The following is a 10,796-nucleotide window of genomic DNA, read 5'->3' as shown; positions in this document are numbered from 1 at the left end:
ATTTGGTGATTATAATTATGCACCAATAAAATAAACAAAATGTTTTTCAATAGTTTTACAAGAAGACAAGTCAACATCATACAAGTGCATACAGTGCCTTTTAAAGTCCTTTTTTTCAAAACAGCTGTTAAAATAAATATTTTACAGAATATTAATAAAAACTAGGTTTGTGATATAAGAACTCATCTAATAATTAAATAAAAATTCATAATTAAAAATTATAATAATAATTAAACGCCACAATTGTCACCTAAATTCGTGAATAAACAATGATTGGATTATGCTTTATTATGTTAAAAATCAACCTTAAAATACTTGAACATGGATGTAAAAAAAGTTAATAGGTTATCCTAGTTTTACCTCTGGAAAAGTAAAATCCGTATATATATATATTTAAAATTAATCCAGAACACACTCTCTTCCCACTCAGCTTCTCAATCCGATGTCAAGTGACCGTGACATGCTTGTCACGTGTTTGCTGCTCGACTATTATTTAAAGTAAAAATGATCTATGAAATCGTTGAATTCCATTTTATCTGTGTTACGAACTACAATAAAAAATAACATTTATCCATAGACAGCCCGATAGTATACGTTCAAAGAAATATTTAAATAGTAAAACTTCAGAACTGCTTTTCTTCGCGCATGAATAATGAATAACACAACCTAAAGGAGCGGGTAGTAGCTGTTCCCGAAACTAAGATTACAACAAGTGTTGCCTCCCTTAAAGCATACAATTCTGAGTTATTTTTTATGCTCGGATATATTTTTATTGTTTCAAATCAAAGGGAAAATATAAATATAAGGATTGATTTTTATTTTTCGAGCGTTTATGCAGTATGAACGATCAGGGCGAGTTTTGAAAATTCCGTAAAGCGCGCCCGAAATATAAGAATCAATCCTTAAAAACATGTTTGAGTTATATATTATGGCACCACATAACTACCTTAAAAGGAAGATAGTCGTTCATTCTGCAAAACGAATCAGAATTTAGTCCCGGGTATAGTCATGGGTTGAGGAACGAATCCTCTTGTCTGGTTTGGCTCAGACTGGCTGTGGAGAAAATTGCCATTAGATCAAAATACCTGAACAGGAATTAGGGGTTTTTAGTACTATCGTATCTGCAAAAACTCGTGACCTCATACTTTATTGCAACTGGTTTTAAATTATCTACGTAAAAAACATTACTCGTACTGTCTGAAAAATAAACGCACCCTTTTAACGTACTCTCTAGAGATACTTATTTATTTAAAAGCCTATTTGTTCTTTATGTTGAACATAGTTGACGGAGGTTTAAAGATATCGCTGACGCATCTATATAATATTTTTTAAGTATATAAGTATTATAGTCACCACGTTCCAAAGTATACTGTATTCTCCCATCTGAGCCTTAATAAGCTCACAGAGACACTCATTCCACTGCCGGTTGTCCAACAGTGAATCAGCCGACAACGTTTCTACGATGGTATTTATTTGGCCCCTGTTATCGCAGTCCTTCTTCCTGTAGAGAGTCTTGATTTTTTGAAACCCATCATTCACGAATAATTTTTAATCCTCTGAAATAAAGTGACATGTACTCATTTTTTTTAAATTCGTTTTCATTGCCGCTCTGCATTCAGGCATTTTGTTATTTAGTTATAATTTTATGTCTAATTAGAAACACGTTCGCCGATTAGGGAATTAATGTGTTTCCTTTTTTCACAGTGGCCTAAAATAAACAAAGTGCAGGTTAAAAAGTGGAATACCACGTGTTTATGATGTTTTATGTTTTGCTACGAACATGAACATATATTAAAAAATATCAGTTTTTCAATTAAAAATACCGACCAAACGTGTACGCGTAAAATGAATACAAATCTGCAGTTATGTATTTAATTATAAAATTCGGAGAGGACGACCAAGAAACTTTCGGTTCTAATCACACGGTAACGCAAAGTGTTTTCCTTTTTTCTTCTTTTCGACTGTATCATACCTAAACACCGTTTTCTTTTCGTCAATCTGTTAAGTTTAAACGTTAACTGACATACTCAAATATTACAAACAATGTGTAAAATAGTAACTATTTTAATTTGCAATAGTATCTCAATCATGCTTGAACGTAACGCGCAGATCCTTCTAACACTAAAGTTAAAATTTAAAAAAAAGTCATTATACATATCGGCTTATCATACGTTTAAGATCCGTGTTACGTTTTACACTAAAATATTCCCTTATTTTATTTATAGTTAACAGGTTTAAAGTCAAATAACTATTTAAAAACAATTTGTGTTTCATATAACATGTTAAAATATAAATAACAGTTACAACAAATGAATAGCACTTAATTAAAACTTAAGTGGAAAAAACCAACATCCGACTGATTCAAGGAGCGAACTCTGATCTTTTCATTCCGATGCGAAGTATCTACCCGCTAGGCCAGAAAAACATATGGGTGATAAGTCGGTTCCTTTTTCCTAGTTCCTTATTCCTTTTTCGAATAAGGAATAAGGAACTGTTCCTTATTGCTCATTCTAGCGTAACATGTTTGTTATATGGTTTTAAAGAACAATTATGCAAACATTTCTGAAATAAATCAACACAAAATAACTCGAATACATTTACTTTATGTATTACGTTACATATCCATGTTTCTTTTCGCGCTTGCATAGGATACCTTTAAACCGAACCGATATTTTCTAATTCGAATACTAATTTCACATCAACAATACCTAAAGCGTATACTATTATTATACATGTATGAGATAAAAAAAAATCAATCTTGTACATTTAAACATGTTTGTTTTTATTCATAATCCAGTTCCTTATTCGAGGCTGAATACGGAAAAAGGAACCAGTTCCTTATTCCTTATTCAATCCAAATAAGGAACTGGCATTTTCTTACATAAACATCAATGAAATTGATCCAAAATTAACTACATATTAATGAACAAATGAACATATTATTTATATATTGGTTGTCAATGTAAAATTCTAATTGCAATACATTTCTACTAAGTTTTAAGTTATGATTATCCAGTTCCTTATTCAGTGTGAATAAGGAATAAGGAACCGGTACCTTATTCCTTATTCAAATCGAATAAGGAACTGTAATTTTATTTCCATAAATTATAAGTCAACATGAACCAACGAGACGAATAACTCAACGAAAATTATTGTAAATGTATGTCGGGTGTAACACATATTTAAGGTAGCGCAGCTCTAATGGGCACATATCCAAATATAATTTAATTAATTATTTTCTTAATCAGCATCATTTCACTGAACTACATGCACATTTGTAGGTAGGCTTTCCATGCTTTTTAAAAAAAATATACCGATTTTTTCAAAAAGACCCTCACGCTCGGCTTTTGTCCAGTTTATTTTCACCCCTGGGGTATATACAAGTTTCATAATTCATTCAGATTTCCAAATATGGGCATGCAGTTGGTGTGTACAGATGCAGTAAAGGTGTATTAAGTTTAAACAAGATGAAATAAGTGTTCTTTTACAGACATTTATTTTTTACGATTTTTTATCTATGGAATAGCGCCATGAAATGTAAGTGATTTCAGCCAAGTAAAAATTGGGTCGGTTAAAAACAAAGTGTCATAAAATTCAAAATAGTATCATTTAAGTTATATTTTAAACTAATTTTTTATATAAACACTATATACAGCAAAAATACCAAGAAATAGAAAGATTTACCGTTTACTTTTTTAAATAAAAATAAAAATGCAACATGCATCATTCGTATTTTCAGCAGTAAATTACCCAATGTAGCCATAACGTTGTTTTAATTTTAAAAATTGATGGATGTTCTTACAATTTTCAACATATTTGACAATAAGCATAGCTTATATGCTATATTAAATCAAATTACGTTAGAAAAGAAATAAAACGCGTCGCAAAAAGTATGCGATATCGGCAGGATTCGAACCTGCGCGGGAAGATCCCAAAAGATTTCTAGTCCATCGCCTTAACCACTCGGCCACGACAACATCACATCAGTTCAAGCTTAAATTAGATATCGATAAGTAAACAGGTAAAAAGGCTCGTCAATATTTGAAGAAATCGCGAAATCGTATTTTTCAGATGATAACTGGATCAAAGTCAATATTTATAGTGAAAATAATGTATTCTAAATGAATTAGGTAAACACATATCAAAATTCGAAGTTTGAAAAAATTAAAATGCATCTCTCGAAAATAACCGATCATTTAAGATCCGCAATGATCGTAAAATAAATCGCGGGAAATCATTAGAGGTGCGCTACCTTAATGCAGTACATTTCTGCTTTGTTTTATTTAATAATAACATAGTTTCTTATTCGGTTTAAACATGGAATAAGGAACTGGTTCCTTATTCCTTATTCAAATCGAATAAGGAACTGGTATTTTCTTGCTGAACAAATAAAATAATATGAATTAAGAGACGCATAAATCAAGGAAAATCACTGTATATGTAGGTTGGGAATACACAATATGTATTTATTACAGTACATTTCTTTTTAGTATTCTTGTGTAATGATAACCTAGTGCCGTTTTCGCGGCTGAATAAGAAAAGCGTTACAAGTTGCAATATCTAAAGATATCACTTATAACCACCGAGAACAGTACCATTTTGTCGGTTCTCACGACTTTTAATCGTGCGCCAATTTTGAAGGTGGCCGGATGTAACGTAGGCATCATAGAGCGAGGAAACGCGCTATGTAAGTTTTTGATGTTTAATTGAAAAAAAGCAACAACAAAATACAGAGGAATTTCGATGAAACTTTCCAGTCTAATAGAGGCACTGTGGCCGCTGCTTCCGGTTCAGTCTCGCTTTATTGTGACATCAGTGACGTCGCACTGATGACAACTCTGTCCGGAACAATGGCATTCGTCTTGTGTCGAGGTTGAAAGTCGCCGAATGTACCGTCGGTCTGAATGAGCGAGAAAACGCGTATTCGCACTAAAAATATATCAGAAGAAAAACACACGTTTACAGCTAGGATGCGCGCTTTTTCGTTTCAATTATAAAATTAAATAAAATATTGAGGCATTTCGATGAAACTTTTCAGTCTTATAGAGGCACTTGGACCGCTGCTTCCAGGTGCAGTCTTTCTTGTTTGGAAACGTGTTGAATCATTTTGCATTCTTAATCATATCCCTTCGTAACAGTTTTCGTATGAAAACGGAACAAGACATCTAAAACATGTTTAGTTTTCAGCTATTATATAGTCTTGACCAAAGTTCAGGGTCAGATAAGACTTCAAGAACTGTACCAGAGATATAAGTAACAAATTTTACACAAAAAATCGCCAATAATAACGAATATAAAGCTGTCCTATTCTAAAATTATCCGAATTAAAGTATCCGAAATTATGGCCACTGAATAAGAAATCGGGCGAAATGTTAGTTCCTTATTCGGAAGCCTGTATTTCGGACGATAACTTTCGGATATGTTATATTTTAGATGATGTGTGGGTTATTTAAGCTTGAATATGTTATATGGACGTATTCTGTCCGATATCTTTTCATATTCCATGTGACGATACACGCTGAAAACAAGTATTATGAAGAGAATAATAAGGAAATAGTATTGCCTTACTCAAACATAAATAAAAATTAACCATATAATATTAAATGTCGATGAAAATCATGGTTTATGTAGGTTTTAAGTTAAAAATATTTAATGCAATATGTTAATAATAACACAGTTCCTTATTCAGTGCAAAAAAGGAATAAGGAACTGGTTCCTTAACCCTTATTCAAATCGAATAAGGAACTGGCTTTTTCATACTAAGCAAACTATTAAAATAATCCAAAGAGACCAAACAAATCAATGAAAATCATTGTAAATTTAGGTTGGGTATCAACAACATTAATTGCAGTACATCTTTACTATGTTTCATTTTATAATAACCTAGTTCCTTATTCGGATTGAAAAAGGAATAGGGAACTGGTTCCTTATTCCTTATTCAAATCGAATAAGGAACTGGCATTTTCATACTTAACAAACTATTAAAATGAACCAAATAGACCAGCAAATCAATGGAAATCATTTTAATGTAGGTTGGGTATAAACAAACATTTATTGCAGTACTCTAATAAGTTTCATTTAATGATAACCTAGTTCCTTATTCGGATTGAAAAAGGAATAAGCAACTGGTTCCTTATTCCTTATTCAAATCGAATAAAGAACTGCCATTTTCTTACACACACATACAAATAAAATTAACCAAAGTTACCAATATATCAATGAAAATCATTTCAAATGTAGGTTGGGTATTAAAAATATGTATTGGAGTACATTTCTAAATAGTTTTTTGCGTCATGATAACCAGTTTGTTTGTGGACAAAAAGTAACCAGGTGCACTGTCTTCGGAATAAAAAGGACTGGTTACCACCAAGACCAGCGCTATTGTGTCGTTTATCACGACCTTTAATCTGATGGCAATTTTGAAGATCGCCGGATGTACCGTTGGCATCCAAGATTAAGAGGACGCGTTTTCGGAGATAGAAAATATATTTAAATATAAGCACTCAAGTAAAGCTGGTATACGCATTTGTTTATTTAATTAAAAAAACAAAATACGGAGGAATCTCTATGAAACTTTCCAGAGGCCTGTGAGTCGCTGCTTCCGGTGCAGCCTCGCCTTTATGGTGACGTCTGTGACGTCTCACTGACGAGAACGCTGTCCGAAATATTCCACCAGCATTCGGTACGAATAAAGTCGGAACTGTTACGATAAGATCGGCGAGGGACTGTTTACCAAGGAACTATCACCGTTATGGAGACCCCACAGTCAATAGTCGTGTTCTGAGGTTAAAGGTCGCCGACTATACCGTAGGTCTAAATGAGTGAGAAAACAAATTTTTGAAGAAAACACACTTTTACAGCTAGCATGCGCGCATGCGTTTGAAATATAAAATAAAATATTGAGGCATCTCGATTAAACTTTAAAATCTACTTGAGGAACCTAGACCGCTGCTTCCGTTGCAGTATTGCTTTCATGTTGACGCATTGCAATCGCTTTGCATGTTTAATCATATCCCTTTGTAACTGTTTATGTATAAGAACGGAATGGGATAGCTAAAACATGACTAGTATTCAGCTATCGGATAGACTTCTACAGAAGTTAGGGTCAGAAAAAAACTTCAAGAACTGTATCAGAGATATAAATTTAAAACTCTTACATTAAAAATAGCCAATAATAATACATATATAGCTGCGCTATTCTAGAATGATCCGAATTTAAATATCTGAAATTATGGCCTCTGAATAAGGAATTAGCGTAAAGTTAGTTCCTTATTCAGAAGCCTGGATTTCAGACAATCACTTTTAGATATATTCTATTTACTATGTAGTGTGGGTTATTTAAGCTTGATTATGTAATATAGAAATGTTCTTTAACATTTCTACTGTATATTATATTTTGCGATAAGCGCTGAAAATAAGTATCATGAAGACGATAGTAAGAGACTGGCCTTTTCATAATCAAACATAAATACAGTAGCCCAACATTTATGAACGTCAATGTTAATCATGGTATATGTAAGTTGGATGAAAAAATACTTATTGTCGTACAATTCTACTTTGTTTATTAAAATGATAACCCAGTTCCCGTTTTTTGCTACTAAATAATGCACAAGTAACCAGTTGCTATAACTTAGAAAAAATACCGGTAGGCCTGATAATCAAATAGAAAAGCGCGATTTCTTCGCTTCCCGTGACCTTTTATCGCGCGCCAATTTTGTAAGTTGCCGGATATACCGTTTGCATCCAAGACACAGGCGCTCGATGGCTATGTTTTTATTTTTTTTATTTTTTTTTAAGTTACCCGTTGTTTATTATAATGCATATACATACTAAATCAATAAAAATCTTCCGACAAAACGTCTTCTTAGAAAAAGAACATGTACATGTATATAGTTATGTCAATATCAATATACATAGTCGAACTGTCTTTTTTACGAAGACGTTTTGTCGAAAAAAATATTATTTAGAATGTGCATACATTATAATAAACAACGGGTAACTAAAAACAAACAAAACAATGCAAAAAAAAACATTAAAAAAAACATTGCCATCGAGCGCCTGTGATCCAAGATCGAGAAAACGCGTTTCCAGTGATAGAACATCTGTTTAAATGCAAACACTAAATTACGGATTGTTTACGCATTTTTAATGAAACTTTTCAGTCTAATAGATGCATCCGGCTCGCTGCTTACGGTGCAGTCTCGCCTTGATGGTGACGCCAATCATGTCTTACTGACAGCAACGTTGTCCTAAATATATCTGATGGTCCCCTAATATATCGTTGGTCTGCACGAGCGAGAGATATTAATTAACATTGAAAGGGTTAATACAGTCAATTATTTTTCAAGCCAGTACCTAATTCTACTGTAGCATAGATGTGAAATTCACTCCTCCTTGTTTATTTGATTTTTAAATTGCACACCTCTTTTTTTCTATCTTGTCCCCATGACATACTTAGTCGAGGTAACGACTTACTACGCACTGCAATAAATAATTTTATACCCGTCCAACATATTAGATAATTTTCGTTGAGTTATTCGTCTCGTTGGTTCATTTTGACAATTTACAGAGAGAACATTCCAGTTCCTTATTCGATGTGAATAAGGAATAAGGAACCAGTTCCTTATTCCTTATTCAAATCAAATAAGGAACTGAATAATCACCACTTAAAAATTTATAGAAATGTATTGCAATTAGAATTTTACATATACAACCAATATATAAATAATATGTTCATTTATATGTGGTTAATATTGGATAAATTTCATTGATGTTTAAGTAAGAAAATGCCAGTTCCTTATTTGATTTGAATAAGGAATAAGGAGCCAGTTCCTTATTTCTTTTTCATTCCGAATAAGGTACTAGGTTATGATTAAATGAAACTTAGTAGAGATGTGCTGCAATCGATGTTTTTGATATAAAACGTAAATTTACAATGATTTTCATTAATTTATTGGTCTCTTTGGTTCATTTTAATATTTTATTTAGTATGATAACGCCAGTTCCTTATTCGATTTGAATACTATCCGAATAAGGAACAAAGCTATCATTAAATGAAACTCAATAGAGATGTGCTGCAATTAATGTTTTTTGATACCCAACCTGAATTTACAATTATTTTCATTGATTTATTGGTCTCTTTGGTTCATTTTAATAGTTTGTTTAGTATGAAAATGGCAGTTCCTTATTCGATTGGAATTTCGATTTCAATCCAAAAAAAGGAACAAGGTTATCATTAAATGAAAAATAGTAGTGATGCACTACAATTAATGTTTTTGAAACCCAACCTTTATTTACAATTTACATTTATGAAAAAGCAAGTTCCTTATTCGATTTGAATAAGGAATAAGGAACCAGTTCCTTATTCCTTATTCGCACTGAATAAGGAACTGTGTTATTATTAAATAATACAAGGTAGAAATATATTGCAATAAATATTTTTATCTTCGAACCTACATAAACCATGATTTTCATCGACATTTTATATTATTTGGTTAATTTTAATTTATGTTTGAGAAAGGCAATACCATTTCCTAATTATCATCTTCATAATACTTGTTTTCAGCGTGCATAGTGACATAGAATATACAAAGAAATGTAACGGAATACGTCCATATAACATAATCATAATTAAATAACCCACAATACATCTTAAATATAACATATCCGAAAGTGATTTTCCGAAATACAGGCTTCCAAATAAGGAACTAACTTTACGCCAATTCCTTATTCAGAGGCCATAATTTCGGATATTTAAATTCGGATCATTCTAGAATAGCACAGCTATATATTCATTATTACTGGCTATGTTAATGTAAGATTTTTTTTATTTATATGTCTGATACAATTCTTGAAGTTTTTCCTGACCCTAACTTGTAGAGAAGATTTTCCGATACCTGAATACCAGTCATGATTTAGCTACCCCATTCTGTTCTTATACCTAAACAGTTGCAAGGGGATATGATTAAGGATGCAAAGCGATTTCACTGCGTCAACCAGTTCCTTATTCCTTTTTCAATACGAATAAGGAATTATGTTAAATCATTAAATTAAACTTATTAGAGATGTACTGCAAATAACGTTTTTTGTATACCCAACCTATATTAAAAATGATTTTTATTGATTTATTGGTCTCTTTGGTTCATTTTAATAATTTGTTTAGTAGGAAAATACCAGTTCCTTATTCGATTTGAATACGGAATAAGGAACCAGTTCCTTATTCCTGTTTCAATCCGAATAAGGAACTATGTTATCATTAAATGAAACTTAATAGAGATGTGCTGCAATGAATGTTGTTTTATACCCAACCTACATTTACAATGATTTTCATTGATTTATTGGTCCCATTGGCTCATTTTAATAGTTTGTTAAGTATGAAAATTCCACTTCCTTATTCCTTATTCACACTGAATAAGGAACTGGATAATCATGTGGTTATTTCATTGATGTTTAAGAAAGAAAATGCCAGTTCCATATTCGGCTTGAATAAGGAATAAGGAACTGGTTCCTTTTTCCGTATTCAGCCTCGAAAAAGGTATTGGATTATAAATAAAAAGAAGCATGTTAAAATGTACAAGATTGATTTTTTTATCTCATATACATGTAAAATAATAGTATGTGCTTGAGGTTTTTTTATTTGAAATTAGTATTCGAATTAAAAAATATCGGTTCGATTTAAACAATAAATCCTATGAAAGCGCGAAGAAGAAACATGAATATGTAACGTAATACATAAAGTAAATGTATTCGAGTTATTTTGTTTTGATTTACTTTAGAAATGTTTGCATTATTGTTCT

At 31.9% G+C, this 10,796-nt stretch overlaps 1 non-coding gene across 1 annotated transcript; it reads right to left on the bottom strand.

Annotated features, from left to right (window-relative positions):
* Positions 1-3,895: 3,895 nt before the first annotated feature.
* On the bottom strand, positions 3,896-3,977 carry Trnas-aga (transfer RNA serine (anticodon AGA)). Its single transcript has one exon. It is a non-coding gene; the product is annotated as a tRNA-Ser (tRNA).
* Positions 3,978-10,796: the final 6,819 nt, after the last annotated feature.

Source organism: Dreissena polymorpha, chromosome 12, assembly GCF_020536995.1.
Source record: "Dreissena polymorpha isolate Duluth1 chromosome 12, UMN_Dpol_1.0, whole genome shotgun sequence".
In the NCBI taxonomy this organism is placed as follows: Eukaryota; Metazoa; Mollusca; class Bivalvia; order Myida; family Dreissenidae; genus Dreissena; species Dreissena polymorpha.
The sequence above is the reverse complement of the archived record's forward strand: the minus strand, read 5'-3'. Positions and strand labels throughout refer to the sequence as shown.